Source organism: Lutjanus erythropterus, chromosome 8, assembly GCF_056507025.1.
Source record: "Lutjanus erythropterus isolate fLutEry1 chromosome 8, fLutEry1.hap2, whole genome shotgun sequence".
Taxonomy (NCBI): domain Eukaryota; kingdom Metazoa; phylum Chordata; class Actinopteri; order Lutjaniformes; family Lutjanidae; genus Lutjanus; species Lutjanus erythropterus.
The window spans coordinates 31,979,373-31,996,591 of record NC_139324.1 but is presented as its reverse complement, the minus strand read 5'-3'; the positions used below and the strand labels follow the sequence as shown (position 1 = coordinate 31,996,591).

General features: G+C 39.7%; 1 protein-coding gene across 1 annotated transcript in view; it reads right to left on the bottom strand.

Annotated features, from left to right (window-relative positions):
• tmem198aa (transmembrane protein 198aa) overlaps positions 1 to 12,760 on the bottom strand; it is a 57,993-nt gene extending 45,233 nt beyond the window's left edge. The window contains exon 1 of the mRNA XM_084725319.1: positions 12,675 to 12,760. The gene's annotated coding sequence lies outside the window, so the exon portion shown is untranslated. The remainder of the gene's footprint in view (positions 1 to 12,674) is intronic.
• Positions 12,761 to 17,219: the final 4,459 nt, after the last annotated feature.

Genomic DNA, 17,219 nt, shown 5'->3' with positions numbered 1-17,219 from the left:
CACTAGCTGAAAAGTACTGTTTGGAGCTCTTTTGTTCTACGAGGTAAAATTACTATTATTGTCAAAAGAGTCTGGTGCTTTGAAGAGAACATAGATGGATATATAGGCTTCAGTTCTCCGTCAGAAACTGTATGACAGCACGGTAAAGTGGTGAATATATTCTAAATATTCCATACACCTCAGCTGATATTGATGAATTTTTTTAGGTGAATACATTTTGCTGTTGACCCTGTCCACAGCAGTACACTGCTTAGCTTCCTACACCAGCACTCTCTTTATACCCTGTGAAGTCTTCTGTCAGTCATCACAGCATCCTTGTCTTAATTGTTATTTTGTTTTGCAAGTTCAATATTGCCCTCGACTGCCTTCCTACTGTTTCCAAATCAATTTCCCTTCTGCCTATTTCCTTATTTTTGAATTTTAATAATGTCTCGATCGCATCGGACACAAATTCCAATGTTTCACTGAGCACAGACACAATGTGAACAGCAGTAAAGACATCACTTACAGATCTCAGACAGCTCGGATTAGTGTCTCACCTCCTCCACTCTAGTGCTCAACAGCGGAGCCCCCCAGGGCTGTGTGTTCAGCCCCCTCCTGTTCACGCTGTACAACCATGACTGCGGCCCCCGACATGGAGAAAACTCTGTTGTGAAGTTTGCAGACGACACCACCATCACTGGCTGGATTTCAAACAACTGTGAGACTTCATATCAGAAGAAAATCAATAATCCTGCAGAGTGGTGCACAGAAAACAACCTACTGCTCTATATCAGCAAAACCAAGAAGTTGATTTTCTGAGAAGGGAGGCAAAGATGTGCACCCCTGTCTACATCAGTGGGAATCAAGATCACAGAGAACCTGTCATGGACATCACACATCTCCACCCTGGTAAAGAAACGGCTGTATGTCTTATGGAGAAGGCAAAATTCCTGTGCCAAGATTGCGTCAACTTTAGCAGAGGTGCAATAGAACGTTTCCTGACTGGAAACATCACACACTGGCTCAGGACAGGAGGACTCTACAGTGGGTGCTTCAAACCACCCAGAACATCACTGGTACCCTTCTACCGAGCATCATCGGGGAGGTGAAGTGCCAGCGCCCAGTCACAGCCTGTTCACCCTGCTGCCGTACCACCAGACTGAAGAGCAGCTTCTTCCCTCAGGCTGTGAGACTGCTTAACACATCCTCAGCATTCCTCCGTATAAATTACTTTGTTCTGTATTTATCTCTTCAACAAATTCGAAGCAATCAGTCGAGAGAAAATTACATCGAAATCTCTTTACACAATGTTGCTGTAAATGAAAAACAAATCGTCTTGTATCCTTGTACATATGCAAATGGAACATATTCTTCACAAGAAACCAAACCAATTGACATTGGTAGATAACCAAATGCAAGAAATGTGAATACTGTTCGTAAACATGCATACAAGGCCATTTCAATGCCAAAAGCAGTTTAAATGCCTTGCAGTGCTTACAGTCTTTAATTCATCATTTCCTTATCTGCATCCAGATAAGCTCTTTAAGTTATCTGACCCCGTCTGTCATGCATGCATTTAATTTGGCTTTTCTGTGTCTGTAAAATAAAATAAAACTTAAGGACTCTCACAGTGAAATAGCCTCGGCCGGGGTCGTTTAGTTGCCCGGGTCATTAGTTTTAAAAGCAGGAGGGTGATTTGTATGGGAGCTATTAAGTTTCTCCTCACACTCTCACACTCTCCCTTTGAGCTGCAAGTCTATTGAGATGTCTGAGTGACCTACAGACCTCTCACACACCCGCCCACACACACACATACAGAAACACAAAACGCAAAGAAAGAAAAGCATGTCCATGGACATATAACGACCTCATCTCTAGCCAATCCATTTACTCATTCATTTCGCAAATTACTCATAAAGAGCAGCAGCACAGTATGGAGGTGAGAGGAACCTGCTTTGCCGTGCATTAATCTCAAGTGTATCTTCAAGTGTTACATGTGTACCGAGGGCGGCCTTGGAGCACTTTAACCGAAGTGAGGAGGAGTGTATGTGTGTTTATGTGTGTGTGTGTGTGTCCGTATGTTGGTGGCCTCAGCATTGATCCCCTTCTAAGCCTTGGTCATTGCTTGTGGCCTGAAGGTGAGGTGACAGGGGAGTAAAGAGGCTTTCATCAGATTACAGCTCATTCTCTGTCTTTCACCGTCTCCCTTTCCAGCATCATTTATCTCACTGCCGCTTTCAACCACTCTGCTCCTTCCCTCTCTTCCTCAACACTAGACCCACTTTAAGCCACAGCGGTAAATTTGTCCTCAGTCACACATGGATCCATGTCTCTTTCCAAAATCTCCAAATGAGAGCTTCTGTTCAGAACTGTGTGATTGCACATCAAAACGCATGAAACTAAGAACTTTCGGAGCAACAGCTTTTCACAGGCATTACGTATATATGTCTCTCATTCAGGCAACTGAGGTCAATCTATTTGATGCACAGCGGAAAAAGATCTGCCATTTCTTTCAAAACCATTCTGCCTCCATTTCCTACAAATTTATTTCAATGCTGCTTGATTAAGTTGTTGCTTTTAGCGAGAAGTAAAGGAAGTCATCATTTTCTTTCAGACGGTATGACGTTATTCAACAGTTTCAATTTAATAGTTATGCAGGCATATGACCTACATAAACAAACAACACCAACCACGTCAGGATTGGATATTTCTGTAGTTATTCTTGATGCCTGCCACAGGCTGGCAAGACGGTCAGAAGAGCATATTTTTTTTGCATTTTCCCTGGCACAGTTACAGTGAGAAGCATTTTAGCCAGTTAAAAAGAAGCAGGAGAGTTTTCTTTATTTCATTTTAATTTTGACGTCATATTTTGTGGTTGTTACAGTGGAAACACTACAGGTTTTGTCCACAGGGACCTCCAAAATCAAGACAATATAAAAGATCAAGCAAAAGTAGCAATTCTGCATGAAATAATTATAAGTAATCACAATCAAAAACAGAAGCATTATGAGTGAAATGTAGTCAAACTGGCGAAGGTAAAAGAATACAAGGAATAACCACTGTCAATATGATTTCTGTCTACACTATGACTAGCATGTAAACAACATGTTAAAGCTTTAACTCTCTTTTTTTTAAACTTCATACACTATTGGGTAGTTTTATGAACTGTATAAAACTTCACAGTATGAGTGATAGTTTACAGTGAGCGGCTCATTATGGCGAAATGAAGCCTGACATGTTGATGCATGGTAGGGTTGGGTGATTGGACAGAATATATCAGCTATCGGGGATCGGCTGAGTCTGTTGCCATTTCTTTGGGGGTGATTTTTGTCATTTCACTTTGCTAATTTAATGGTCTGCAGGGTGAGAGTCGCTGCTCTTATTGCACTCTAATTCAGCAGCACAGCACACACCCACTCAGTCAGACGAGGAGTGCACTGAGCTGAGGTGAGGAATGAGAGGAAAACAGCCTGTAGAGCCAGACTATTTTCTAAGTCGGTGAATTAAGGATTTATTTCGACCAAACCAGAGTCGGTGACTGTAGCAACAGTGGAAAAATTGACCAAGATGGTTTTGGTGAGTTTTACATGAGTGAAGTGTGTTTTTAAGGGACAAACTTGGATCAGTTGCATCTTTCTGTTTGATAAGGAAAACAAGTGTGAGACGTCTGTTTTTTTTTATTTATTAGACATACCGAACATATGTAGAGCATGTAAAGCAGTGAACCTGACAATATTTGCCTCTAAACTGCAATATTCAAATACATAAGAATTGTACCTAACTATGCCTCATTTCCTTCCCTTGTTTTGTTTGTTTTGTTTGATTGTGGGGGATTTAAGTAATGGACAATGAGAATTATGCATGTACACTCCTTACATTGTTGGCAAAAAATATAATGAACACAAAAACTAAGTGCAAAACTTGAGCAAATATACTTGGTTCCTTCGCACCAGTGACAAACACAGTACATTTTGTCTGTGATGGTGTGAAAACAGCAAACAGTGAATGCACTTGCACACAAACACGCACACAGAGTTCCTCTGTATAAATCCTTGCCTTCTATCTTTCAGTGTTTCTGTTAGTCGTGCAGCTCACAGCTCCGTCTCTCTGTAGACCCGTCCTGAATTACTGCATTCAATTGTTGCTCTGTTGGCTCCATTTGCTCTATTTATTTGCTGATATTTGCCTGGATTATACACACAGTATTAGTGCATATTACAAATGGGCAAACTCCAATGACCTCACAGATTCCTTGACCGGATTTAAGTTAAATATTAGCCACAATTCTCACAATAAAGAGCCAGTATTTCCTTTTCCAAAAAGTCCTTTTGTCACCAACACATACGGTTCATACACACACATCTTTCAGATATTGTTTCTACTACATAAACGTCGGCGGATGCGACAGATGTGTCTGCTTTGCACGGTATGGAGAGACTCTTTCAGATGCAAGCCAACATTACAGCCAAGCGCATGCACACACACACATGCGCATCACATTGCCGGAGGGCTCTTACACGCTGTGAGTCAGATCTGGTTGTCTCTGACGCTGTCCTCATTACACTGACGGTGTCCTGACCACCATACATTTAGCGCATAGAGAGCTCAAATCATTCAATAGACATCCAGAGAGCCTATTTGTGAGCTGCTGCACAACAAACAGCTACACATCTGAATCTGTCTGCATGTGTGTGTGTGTGTAGTGTGTAGTGTGTGTGTGTGTGCATGTGGATACGCCAGTGGGAAGGACAGCACTGGTGTGTATTAATGGGATTAGGATTGACTTTACCCTTTCTCTCCCCTCTTCTCTCACACTCACCCTTTCTCTTCGACCCGTTCTCTTTGATCGCGTCTCTTCTTTTCTCCACCCTGACCGTCGTTCTCCAAGTCTATTTCCGTCATTTTGGGTTTATTTATTTGTTTTCATCTCAGTCCACACTTTTCACAAATCGTAACCCTGCAACCATGACATTTTTCCTCCTGCACTCTTAGTTCCTCCTTAAGGGCTGAGGTTCTACCCAGAACCATTTGCTCCTGAGGAATTCTTTTTTGGAATGAAAGAGTTTTTCATAAGACTAAGGGTTCCTTTAAGAATCCCTTTCATCCAAAGAACTCTTTTTGGCACAAAGAGTTCTTCAAGGATTGTTGAAATCCTTACAGAACTCTTTCGTCAAGGGTTCTCTGTACCGTTAAAGAATTCTTGTTAGAACCTCCTGGGTGGGTAGTGGGTTCTCGCTTTAAACACTCCAAAACTCTTGGAATATAAAATGTTCCCAGCAGAATCCCCTGAGTGTTTTCTAGTTAAAAACCACTGTAATAAAAAAAGGTTCCTGTAGAACCCACAGAGTGTGTTCTAGATAAAACCACTGGAATAAAAAAGGTTCCTGTAGAACTTGTGGAGTGTGTTCTAGATAAAACCACTGGAATATAAAAGGTTCCTGTAGAACTTGTGGAGTGTGTTCTAGATAAAACCCTTGGTATATAAAAGTTTATCAGTGGAACCCTCTTGTTGGGCTCAAGATGAAACACTTGGAATATAAAAAGGTTCTTGATAGAGCTCTGTTCGTGGGTTCTTGATAAAACTCCTGGAACCCTCTTGGTGGGCTCTAGATAAAACACTGAAAATAAAAAGGTTCTCATCCCCCGGGTGGAACCATTGCACCATAGAAAGGTTCTCTGTAGAACCTCTCACAGAGGATTCTGGGTGTAGCCTTTCCCAGATGGTTCCAAGTATTACCCTCTATGTTGGGCTCTGGGTAGAACTTTCTGAAACAGTTCTAAGTGGATCCTTCGTAAAAGGTTCTGCCTGGAACCGACAAGTCAAAGAACACTTTATGGTTCTAGTCAGCACCTTTCTTTCTATGACTGTACGTTCTCTCTTCTCACTTGTGTATTTATTGCTCTAATAAGTCTGTATTTCCTCTCCCGGTCCGTCCTCACTCGTTCTTTGTCCGCCCTCTATCCTCCCTCCGTCTTCCTCTTTAATACAGAACAAAAACAGCGAGGCCTGTTGCAGACGAGCTCTGTCAGACAGAGAAGCCCCTGTAGACGTTTTGCGCTCAGTCTTCAGTCCGACTACACTTACATAACCCGTCGTCAAAGCAGTGCGCAGTGAGTGCGTAGGAACAGAGGCACTTCATGAAATGTATGAATGAAAGTCTCTCTGGTACCCAGCCTCACATCAACACTGAGATCTATTAAAGCCATCTATCTTAATATGGATTAAAACGCTGGATAGTGAGGCCATTTTTTTACAATTACTTGAAACAATATTTGTGATGCAGAGAGCCAAAAATCTCTGTGTGTTTGCCTTAACTAGGCTGTTTTCTCCCAAGTATGTAAATGTAGTGGAGTGATATTTTGGCGAGATTCAGATAAAAAAAAAAAAATGAAGATATTGTTTTTATGGGTGTTCAAATCCTTACGCTCACCAGACTTTTTCACACTTTCGGAGAAAGGTGAAATGCCATAAGGAGACAGATTTTTTTGACTTCAGGACAGACTTCTCATCAACTCTGAGCCTGTCACTTTGGCCGAAGTCCTAAGGACTGCTTGGCTCTTGGTTACGGTTACATAACTGTCAGCACAGCATCATGTGGGGGGCTACATTTAAACAGTTATAATAGAATTCTTAAAGGAGAAATACACAATATATTTACTGTACTAAATCACAACATGACCATGATATGTCATAAGAGATTAAGGGAACATGCTGAGGTGAAATACTAGCTTCTCTGACAACAACACTACAGCCAACTTGTTTCCACCACAGTTTGTATATTAAAAAGGGGATTCAACCTATTGAATATAACACTCATGGCTCCAATTCATTATTTGGAAAGCAATGCTCATGTTTGAGCACTATGAAGTAGTAAACAAGAGGATGCAGACCAAAATGGCCAGAAAACAGACATTTTATTAGTTGGTCCACTGACAAAAAGAGAGCCAGATCTCTCAGTTTAAATCTGATGTCACAAGCCTGAGACTTAAATTTTAAATCCCGCACAAATAAGGCGACCAAAGCAGGTTTCTTTCATTTAAGAAATGTTGCAAAGGTAAGGCCATTCCTATCCCAATGAGATGCATGTATTCATTTCAGGTAGATTAGACTAATGCAATGCTCTTTTCACTGGTCTGCCAAAACAATCCATTGATAAAGTTCGAGCGATTCAGAACTCTGCCTCCAGGCCGAGAAAGAGAAAGCATATCACCCTATAAGTTTTAGCAAACCTGCACTGACTTCCAGTATCTTCTAAAATTGATTTTTAAGTTCTACTGCTTGTTTACAAGGTCCTTAATTGTTTGGGACCAGCCACCCTTAACAATTTGTCGGTGTTTTATAATCCCTCACGGCCTCTTAGATCCTCTGCTGCCAGTTTTTTAACTGCAAACTGTCTCACAAATAAGAATATTAAGAGTTCAGCCTTTATTAACCGTCCACCAAAACTAGAGAATACTCTACACAAAGCTATAAGAGATGTAAACTCTGTGAACATGTTTGCCTTAAACTAACTGCTGCTCTTATATTTTAAACATTTTGTTTTATGTCTTGCTTTGTTTAAATTTTATTCTTTACATGCCTTTTTTTTTCTTAGCATGCCTGTTCTTGCGTTTTGCTGTCTCTTTTATTTGTTAATCATGTGATTGTTTGGTTTTATCACGCACAGGGTTTTCCCTGGATGTTTTTGAGATAAAGGTGGTAAAGGCTGGAGGACATGCGGGACATGCATGGCGAACGCCGTGCGCTTAAGTGACACAATCACGATTTGACAGATGAAAGAGTCCACATCAAGATGGAACAAAAAAGATTAAAAAACCACAAAGAGTGTGACCAATAGCACTATTTATTTTTGGCATAGGTATTAAAATAAAAGCACTCAATTGTAGACTGTGCGATCTGCCTGTGCACCTTTCACTGTCCTGGTTCTAGTTTCTCATAAAAGACAAGAATAATGTAGCAAAATAACTTTCCAGTGTGACCAGTGAGCAGGTACCAACAGGTGGGTCAAATCATGCTGAATTTTGATTAAAAAATATATTAATATAAAGAAGAAGAAGCACTAGAATCCAATAATGAGAGGTATGTCTTATTTGCCCAGTGCAGTGGGCTTAATAATGTTTGGTCGTTTGATTTGGAGTCACTGGGTCACAAACTATTGAAAAAAAACTGTAATTATTTTTTTTACTTTCCCAATGTTCATGTAAAATAAATTATTTTCAACAAAGGTGGCAGCCATAATACAAAGGTGGTCCATCTTTGAGTAAAACAGGCAGAAAAAAAAAAACCCGGCACAGTATTTTCACTTGCCTGTTTTTATTTATTCTCTTGTCTCTTCACTTTATTGTAAAGCACTTTGAGTTACACCTCCTGTTTGGAAGGTGTTATATAAATACAGTTTATTGAATAATTAAAATAAAGTTGATTATTATCTTATGTAAAACATGGACCTAACCATTAATTACATGACACTGAGATTTAAATGTTATATTAAGAGCTGTCACTATTCAAACATGTAGAAATGAGAATATTCCCTGTTATACCACTGTAAATATTAGCAAAAATGTGGTCTGACTGGTAAATTGTCAGCTGAATCATTTAAACATGACCTGAAATTGGTAAACACTAAGATGAATGTTAATTTGTCCTTGAAAGCCACACGTTTTAAGTCACATTTATCTGATAAATGACAACAAAAATATAATAGAGATCTGATATTTGCTGAACAGTTCAAATGTAGGTTCATTAAGCTATTAATTTCCTAAAACCAAGACCGCATCTTCAAAGTTCAGCCCAGGAAATGAATCACAAACTGAAGGAGAGCCTTATTAAAAGATTTAATAGCTCTACAAAGTAAGAGACTCTGCTGGCTAACCCCAGTGCACTGTTCAAGGCATCACGCAGCCGAACAAAAGCACTGCCAGTAACGAGCTGCACAGCGGTTCCCCAGCACATCCTCCCATGGCGTCTTTTTCTCTGCATCCTCTTTTCAAATACTGCACGACCCTCACATGCACCATTATATCTCAAGAGACCTTCATCTCAGGGATGTAATTTTACTTTTTTCTGCTAGGTCTTGCCTGGTCATTTTTCATGCTGGGGAAAGGCCAAAGGATTCATTATAATCTGTAACTGTAAAGGAGATCAGGAGCACACAACAGCCAAATAACAGTGTAATCATACTCTCAATTTTATGCTCTTTACATCTCCAGCTCTTGTATTTCACTATTATATTTCCTGTAATATTAAAGTATGATGTACAGTATGCAATTATGTGCAATTATTCTCTTTTGTTGGTTTGTGTGAATCCTCCTGGTAGCACAGAGACAGCTGTGCACACATGCCCTCACATACAGCACCAAACACATTATTAGCAGCAAAAACTATGAGGAATGAAGCAGAAAACCACCCTGTTTTTATGTTGAATGGTTTAGTTTTGATCCATTTCTGAATAATGTTATCTTAAACTGCAGAAGTTGGTGAGAGCGCGCACAAGTTCAGGCTATGTCATTTTTCAGAACAGAACTAGCATGTGGTACAAAGACAACATTTGCATGTTTGACAAAGGGAATAAAAGTAAAATGCCTGCACACTTAGCTCAGCAGGCTTGCTTCCTATAATTACTTCTTCTTTGCTCTGGCAAACTACTAATTATGAAGATGTTTCATGTGCTATTACTGTGCCCCGAAGAAGAGAGGAGGTGGAGAGAAATCCAGTGAGAGAGAGAAAATATTTTCCCTCTTTTTCTTTCAGTGTTTTGTTTTTCTATAAGCCTCTATTTGGGGCTGCGAAGATTATTTTCATTGTGGACTTATCTGTTGATTACTTTTTGATTAATCTATTAGTTCTTTAGTCTATAAAATGTGAGGAAATAATGAAAAATGTCCATCAGTGTTTCCCAAAGCGCAAGATGATGTCTTCAAATGTCTTGTTTTGTTCACAAACCAAAAATATTCAGTTTACTGCCACAAAGGAGTAAAAAGTAACAGAATCAGAGATTTTACTTTCTTCATTTTTTTTAGGCAGGTGCGGATTCGACTTGAAGATAAGCGCAGATAACAGGTCTATTCTGGTACACAGCAAAACTGGACCCCTGCAGGCCTCTGAAACAAATGCTGTTACTGAAACAAGTACCAAACAATGTATTTTATGTTGGTTTTTGTTCGCTATTACAACCCGGGTCAAATGTGCCACTGACATCACAGCTGGGCGCAGCCTGGCCCCTCGGGCTCGGTCTAAGCACTCAAATCCTTTTAGGTATTGACTGAAATATCCCACTACCTAATAGCATTGAAACCTTCTGATATCTCCATTCAATCCATTTTGGACACCAATCTAGAAAAACATGACTGTTTGTATGGTTTTGCTTGCAGCCAATAACCACAAAGATGTTTCTGTTTAATGCAACATGTGATTGGCCCGTTACCACAGCTATAGCTAGCGGCTACTAGCTGCCCTCACTCACAAAGCTGAACCAGAACATAACCCACAATTATCAACAAGTCAAATCTGCACCTGCATGAAACTGAAGTCCTGCCTCCCCTCCAGGACTTCAGTCCACTGAGGCTGGCGGCGAGTACAGTGTGGCAAGTTTCATGAGCATTAGAGATGGTAACAACCACAGTACATCACATTTCAATATAGTAAGTGATATGGAGTTCAAGTGAAGCAATGTTGTCTTTAAAGACATGTTGAAACACTACAGGGAAAGTGAGCATCAGTTCCAAGTGCCAGGTTTTTCTTTTCTTCTCAATTTCTGTCTCTTCTGCTGCGTCTCATACTTTGAAACTGTTGTATTCTTTAAATAGATTGAAAGAAATGTTAAAATCAGCCCTCACTCTGTTGTAATTTATACTGTGACTAACCACTGGGTTGTAAAAGAGACTAGCATTATACCTTGTCATGACAACAGTAAATATCTGCTTCATAACTTTTGATTTTGAGTATAAAACTTTCACCAAAAAAGTCTTTCTTTTATTTCATATTGTTGTCAAATGACCATGGTATAAGCGGGACAATGAACTTGTAGGTGTGCGTTAAACAGTTTGTAGTCACTCCGATTTGCGCCTCCACTTCATGCCGTCAAAGCGTTTAATGCCCACCTACTCCTTGGTTATCCCTTACATAGCAGACCGTTGCTATGAAGAACAGAACGTTGCTATGGAAGCAGTTCTGATCATAGATTCTGGAGGAACAATAAAATCATTTTTAAACTAATATTGTGTGTCAAATTATTGATTTTTGTAAATAACTGTAATAAGTGGGATAATGTACTTCAGGGTGATTCAAGACCCCTCCGCTTTGCATCAGGATCCTGCATCACCCTGGTTTATTTTATTATAATGACCAGCTCACTCTACCTGTTACATAGTGTATTCACGGGTTTCTGGCCCGGTGCAGGACTCTTATGGAAGTTTACAAAAAATGATAATGAACAAAGTACTCTGTGGGTACTGGCTTCACTTTAAAAGGATAGTTCACCCAAAAATGAAAATTCAGTCATTATCCGCTCACCCTCATGCCAATTGAAGGCTCGGTTTAGTTTTTTTTGTCCACAAAACACTTGTGGAGTTTCACAGGAAAACAGATTTGCAGGATCTCGCAAACAGTTGAAGTGAATGGTAACCAGTATTCAAACATAAAGAACAACTCAATAAATAAATAAATAAAATGACTCCATACCGCTTGTCTGGTGTAGCCCAAATCTTCTAAAGCCCCGACATGCTAAGTTGACTTGAAAGATGTCATTTACACCATGTTTTTACCCTTAAATCTTCACTGTGGATCCTTAGCTTGGAGCCACATTCACATGTGCGTGCACACTGAACTGGGTGTGTGTGGCGTGACAGTGTGTGTGAGCGAGTGAACAGCATGTCAGGGCTTTAGGAGGCTTGGATTGAATCAGATGAGCAGTATGGGTGCAGTTCATGATTTTTTTTTCCCTGATTGTTTTTAAAAAACAAACATCTAAACCCAACATTCATCCGCATAAGCGTGAGTAGATAATGACTGAATTTTCATTTTTGGGTGAACTATCCCTTTAAAGGGACTGGTATTGGTACTGAGTACTGTAATATTTTTAAACCCAGCCCTATTGGCCCCCCAAGTAAAACTGGTCTAGAACCGCCACTGCTAAAATGCAGATGTGTTGCTGTTTGAAACCGGCTGACAGACACACAGACAGACAGATGTGGCTGGGATGTGGATGCACGTGACTTTCCGCGACTGCAAATCAATTTGCCTCCCAGTGTTTACACGCTGTCCAACCCAATTATGCACGCTGGTATCAAATTCACAGTTTAGTCTTTTAAATTTTTAATTCCCACATATCATGAAGGATTCATCTGGCTGTCACTGATATGAGCTCTCGGAGTGCCGCGTCTTGGAGCGACGAATGTGCCGTTGAGCAACGGTTTGACAACAATAGGGGGGAAAACAATAGCAGAGCTGAGCTAGTAGCCCCTCCATGTGTCTCATTTTCAAAGGCAGTTACAGTGACGGGCACACGGCATAATTAGCTTTTTAGAAACCTTTTTTTTTTTTTTTTACAAGAGAAAATGTGGGCTCTTTTGGGTGGAGATAACCAGACAAAACGTTACACTTTATAGTCTTTGTTTGGTGCACACAAGCAGACAATTAAATAACAATGTAGCGCTATGCGAACATGACAGGTGAACAAAGAGAACTCACTCACCTCAGAAATGCAACATATTATTTTCTCTTTATCATTCCTGCGTCCGAAAACAGATTTAAAAAAAAAAAAAAAAAAGAAAGAAAGAAAAAACACACAAGAGAAGCTCCGCTTGTCTGCTCGATCAGCTTGAAAAACCAAACTTCATGGTCCCAAACCTGCGAGCAACTCCAGAAAAAAAAAACACAAAAACGAAAGCCCTGAAGCTGAAGATGAAACAACTCCTCTTTCTTTCCTCCGCTCCACCACTCTTGGCTTCAATTTCTCACTTGCCTCTCGGTGTCCAGCAGCAGACAGACGCGCTGTTGTTGTAGCCAGCAGCACCTCATGTAATATTGAACACCGATAATGGAGCGACGGGAAATGGAAACGCTTCTCTTGCGGTTTTTATTCCATGTTTACATCATGCAACCTTTTATATCCCCCTTTTTTTTTTCCCCCCGAACGAGCAGTAGCCTCATGAGCGCTTCCCTTTGTGCTCTCCTCCTCTGTCTCGTTCACTCACTGTGGATAACGGGTTAAACCATTCCCGCAGCGCCAGAGGGGGGTGGAGAAGAGCAGCTTTTCATGTGTGGATGTATGGGAACGAATGAGCTTGGTGACTCGTGGCCAAATGTTGTTGTTGTCGGGGATAAAGAGACGGGGAGAGGAGGAGGAGGAGGAGGAGGAAGAGAGGAGGGGAAGGGAGAAAGTGAGTGAGAAAGAGGGAAAGATAAAAGAGAGGGGGAGGGAGGGGGACGGTAAGGATGCGAAGGAGGTGTGTGTGGGGTTTATAATCCACATGTGTCACCAGAATGCACGTGTGAGAAGCGATTAAGGAAATAATTTTAAGTGGTTATTAAAAAAAAACTTGATTAAACGGTATTTCAATGTAGAAACAGCAGGATTTGTCCAAGCTGTTCCCAAAGGCAACAATCCCCCTTTACATAAAAGCACTGAGGCTAAGATCTCCTTTAAATTTCATATATGGATGTTTTGAGGGAAAAAACAGTTGCATAAAATCACCCTAAGGATTTCCTTATGGCGATTAAAGGGAAAATCCTTTAGACTTAGTTGGACCAACAAGGATGTATATATATATATATATATATATATATATATATATATACATACACATATATATATATAAATTACTACTAATCAGGTTAAGTGAAACTAGGTTTAAAATGAGTTAATTCAGACTTAAAATTAAGCAGAGCTCTTGCACAATTTAAAATTAATGTAAACTGAAATAAAAGTAAACAGTTTGATCAATATGTAATCCTTGCTTACCTAAATTAAATGAATAAATAAATAAATAAAGTCATGTTGGAACCCAGTAACTATTGTTTTCTAGCTATGCAAACAATTAAAATGTTATATTGTTTGCTATCTAAAAAGTTAACAGTACTTTACATTGTTGCTAGCTAGCTAAATAGTTGTTAGCCTAATTAGCCTACTCATAACGGCGCAGTAGTGATGCCAGCAGCTTGTGAGTATATAGTTCACGTTAGCACTAGCAACTTCATAGCTAGCTCGCTAATCGTTACCATAACTGTCCCATATATTAAAGTTAACTAATATCGGAAATCTGTCATTTTTGTCTCCTTTATTCTTGTCACAGTAATATTTTCATATTTCTTCATCACTTTATTTACAGTTTGTTTCACAGCAAGATTTTTGACACTGGTTTTGTCAGTTACTTCTTACAACATCTTCTGCATGGCTAAATTTACTTTGTCCATTTTGGAGAAGCTAACATAGGCTAACTTAAAGTGTTAGTTAAGCCAGCTAACAACTGACAATAATACTTTCTGGTATCATTAAAGAAGAGTGAATGAAGCGTTTCCATGGTAACAGGAATGTCAATGTGCTGTATTATGACAGAAACTGCCGTGAAGACAAGGAGACAACCTGAGAGGTTTTATGCAATGCTCCTAAGTGAAACCCTTAGTTTAGGGAAATGTTTTGCTAAGTCTGAAACTTGGGGTGGTTAAAATATAGTTGATTATCTTAGGATGTCAATTACTGATGTTTTTTGTTGTTGTTGCTAAACCATCCTGAGCAGAGCAAAATAATGAGAAAATGAGGAAATACAGTCATAGGGTGTATGCAGCCACACACAACCACACACTTCTAATAAGTCAGACGTGATGACTGAAAGGTTTATTTCTATATGAGTCTGTACATTTTTTGTTTAGAAAATGTTGCATATTTTGCCTTTAAAGAAGTTCCCTTTTTTATTTACAACAGCACGAAAACACAGAAACAATCAGGAAAATATTAACAGCGCATTTAAATCAAATTTAAATGACAAATTCATATAAAGAACACATGTGTAGGCTGGAGACAGTAAAGGAAAATATTTTAAAAAAATGAATAAATTTATATGTAATCTAGTTTCTTGTTTGTTGTTTTGGCTGATTATAATGTTCTGAAAACTGTATAATCAACCCCCTCCTCCACACACTAAACCATTTTACTTCTCACACGCAAGAAGGCTTTCTGTTAAGCACGCTCTCATACCAGATTACGCAACAGAGATATAATTACATCCAGCGTAAATGATGGAAGGGGGGGGAAAAACATAAGTACTGGCTTCGTCTTTTGAGGGCTGTATTGTTCTGCTGCTTGTTATGTTACTTCCCTCAGCACCAGTAGACTGTTATAGTTCAGGACCTTGGAGAGCTCTCAGCCAGCAGCAGCCACCTGTGTCAATAAAGAGCTGTTAATTTATCTCTGTCATAAAATACCACAGCAAATTCATTTTAAGGGTATTGTAGGGGTTGTTTTACACCAGGAGTGGGGAATAATAAAATAAAAATACAATAAAATAGCAAACTTGTGGACATATCACGACTTACATCAGTCAGAACACCTTGATCCGTGTGAGTCCCCCTCTAAATGTCTGCAGACTCTCAGTCCTCAGCCAGACTTTTATATAATGTCTGGCTGAGGAGCATATTGTATTTTACTGTTATCAAATAAAGATAACAGTAAAATAATTTGCTCATAGCTCTGGGGAGGATGTTTGTATGTGGGTGTAATATGAACCAATAGCACCATCTCCTGGAGAGCGAAGAAGATCCCTATGGTGAGGAACCTAAACTCATAATTTGAAACAGATAAAAACCTGTTGTAGCCAATAATGGCAAATACGGTTATCCTGAGAGACACACTGTCAGAGCCTGAGAAGTAGAAACATTAGACATAATGGTTCCAAAAGGGTTGTTCCTGAAGGGAGTTTCTGAAGAGAGGATTTATAAGATGGGTTCCATTAAGAACTCTTTTCATCCAAAGAAAACCTTCGAAGAGAGAGTTCTTCAAGATTATTGAAATCATGGGTGTTAAATCATGTTTTCTCAATTTCAACAATGGTAATTGTATAGATTAATCTATTGATGGATGACCGCAATAAACAATCTGTTGGATTCAATATTTTTTTTTTGCCACATTTGTGAAATACAGTATTGTTCTTTGTAGAACCCCCCAGAAGACAAGATGGTTATAGGTGAAACCCTTATGAAAGGGTTCTTGGTAGGACCTTGTAGGTGTGCTTCTGTTTGCCTTAGAAAGTGGGAAGGATCTTGAAAGAACCCTCTGAGAAGGTTCTGGTGGGAACATTACACTCAATCTATTTTTTTTTTGCCTCATCTGTAGAATGCAATATGGTTCTTTGTAGAAACATCAGAAGACAAGACATAGACACTGAAACCCTCATAAAAAATACTTTTAGATCCCCTGGGTAGGTTCTACATAAAACTCTTGGAATACAGAACAGTTCTTTGTAGAACTCCCTGGATGGGTTTGAGAAGAAACCCTTAGAATATAAAATGGTTGTTGGTAAAAAACCCTTTGGGTGGGTTCTTGTTAGCATCCTCAGAAGGTGGAAAGGTTCTGGATAGAGCCCCTGGGGATAGGAGTGTGGGTGGAACCATTTCACCATAGAAGGGTTCTTTGTAGTTCCTCTCATAGGGGGGTTCTGGGTGGAAGCTTTCAAAGATGGTCCCAGGTATAATCCCAGGTATATCCAAGAGGAACCTTTATAAAAAGAGACAGTGGCACAGAACGGACAAACCGAGCACTGGCTCTGGTTAGGACCTTTTGCGTTTTTTGTACGTTTCATGGCCACTGTAGTTTTTCGTTCACACTTGGAAGGGGAGGGTGCTCGGTCCTCTGCAGCAGCTGCAGGTTCAATTCCAGCCTGCAGCCCTTGACTTGATGTCACTCCCTCACTTTCTTCTCCCATTCCCGTTTCTTCAGCTGTCCCTAAAGACAAAAAGCCCAAATAAACTTAAAATAAAATCATGAGTGTCTTTGCTTGTGACTACTAGTTGTTTATTCCTTGAGCTGCTGAGCTGCTCTTCAGTGATACTCTGCTATAATGACCTGCGGGTTTCATGGCACTTCACGTTATGTAATATTATCAGAGTGAGACAGATGGCTCTTTGAAGCATTAATACACGTTGGTCTGGCTGTTTCTTAACATTGTTTTATGGTTACTTAAATGGCAAGATTTTTTTTTTACTATATTTACCATGAATTTGAGACATTTTTACATTTATGACC